Below are 2,016 nucleotides of genomic sequence, written 5' to 3'. Positions count from 1 at the left end.
GGCCGAGCGCCGGGTGCCGAGCGCTCCACCTGTCGCAGGTGGCGGCTGGGCGGGGCCTCCCTGGCTCCGCCCCCCGAGCCCCGCAGAGCGCCCGGCGCGCCCAGACCGCGCCGCTTCCTCCCGCCCTGCTCCCGCTGCCGGGTGGGCGCCCGCTGGGCGCCCGCCCCACACCCCGCCCCAAGCCGGGCCAGATCCCGCCCGCTTCAACAGTCTTCTTGATGTTTTACTGAATCGCGTTTTATCGCGTGTTTGTTTTGTTATAAACATAAAACACATTAACGTGACTGTAGGAAGTTGAGGGCTGTTCATTGAGCACTTACTAAGTGCCAGTTTTGCTGAGCGCTTTACAAGCATCCCATCATGTAATACCCCAACAACTCTTTTTGACAGGCAACTTTAACCAAGTAGCTTAAAGCTAGATTCTGGTGTCAGGCTGTCTGAGGTCAAATCCCATTTAGCTGTTTATTGGCTGAGGACCTTCCAGGGTCTCACTTGTAAAACGGGAGTTATGTGGCAACTACGTCACCGATTTGTGCTGAGCATTAAATGAGTTAAAACACAAAACAGTATCTTAAGCGCAGACGGTGATTGCAATTGCTAAGCGCCTGCTAATAGTACAAGCAAAGTGCTACTATGATCCCCATTTTTATGGAGGCTAAGGATCTTGCCCCAGGGCTCACAGTTATTATTTTGGTAGCAATATGACTGGAACTCAGGCAGTTGGACTTGTGGTCAATATGATTAATATTTTCTAAATTGCATACCAAGGCCCATCTGTATTAGGCTGATTTCCCCAAAGTCGTTATATCCAAGTTCTCTTAATTTGAAAAAAAAAAAAGTTTAGTATTGAAAAAAGTAATGCATCTTAACTGAAGGAAATAGAATGTGCAAATAAGCACCTGGATGAAAAATCCATCCCTAGAAGGAACTACTGCTAATAATATCTGAGCTATCTTGAAGCTTTTTTCCTTAGGATTTGATAAAGGAATTTAAGGCCAAATTGAACCCTCTGCATGGGATACAGACTGATTTTCCTGGGCGTACAGGCAGAGTGCAACTTCCCAACCCCCAAATTCCACTTTAGGAGGTCTTGGCAGAGGACTGAGGAGAGAAATCAGCCAAAGGCAGAAGGGGCGGTCCTTGGGTGACAAGTGGTATTCTAAGTCCAGCAACTGAACGCTTATAAGAACAAAATCCTAAAGAGGTACATCACGATATCCTGCTTCACACTGGGGCTCAGGCACTTTGACCCCGAGGCCCCTCTAAGCCACAGCTTTATGAAGAAAAGAGAATCCTTCCCTTCTGTCAGCCCCTGAGGCTTCAGCCCCAGAGCTGCACCACTTACAGTTTACAGCTATGGAAACTTGGTCAGATTATTTAGTGCTTCAGTTATCTCATCTCTAAAATGGGGGCGATAATAGTATCTATCCCTGAGGGCTGCTTCAAGAATTAAATGAGATATTATCTGCAGAGTGCTTAGCTTGCGTGTATGGCATGCCCTAGGGGTTAATGTTTTACTATGCATGTGAGGATCTGTAAATATACTTGTAGCAAGTTTTCGAAATGTAAATTTTGTGAGGTTGTTTGGCTAAAGGGGTGTAGTATTGCTGGCGTCAAAAGAAGTTTGTAGTGCATCTCAGTGGAAGGGTGAAGGCCTCATCATAGTATTTCTGGGATTATACTTCTGGGGATGGAGATAGAAATGGGCCACCATAGACATGGTGGTTAGAATTTTTTGTTGTTATTTGAAGGGCTAAAGGAGGGGAGGACTATTGAATCTTATGGTAAGAGCAAAGAAAAGAGAAGGAGGTGATTTTGTCTGAAGGAAAGAGACTGGGGAGAGCAGCAGGAGGAAGAAGGGGTTGAGGCCTTTGGGGAAAGTGGGGCCCATTTGTTGGGTGTGGCCCTAGAGCTATGGTGGCCGTAGGAGGGCTGTAGGCAGGAAAGCAGAGACAGAATTCCCAGAAGTGCTCCCAGGCAGAGGGACTAGAGAGCACAAGGGGCTTAGGTGGGAAT

Source organism: Capricornis sumatraensis, chromosome 6, assembly GCF_032405125.1.
Source record: "Capricornis sumatraensis isolate serow.1 chromosome 6, serow.2, whole genome shotgun sequence".
In the NCBI taxonomy this organism is placed as follows: Eukaryota; Metazoa; Chordata; class Mammalia; order Artiodactyla; family Bovidae; genus Capricornis; species Capricornis sumatraensis.
The sequence above is the reverse complement of the archived record's forward strand: the minus strand, read 5'-3'. Positions refer to the sequence as shown.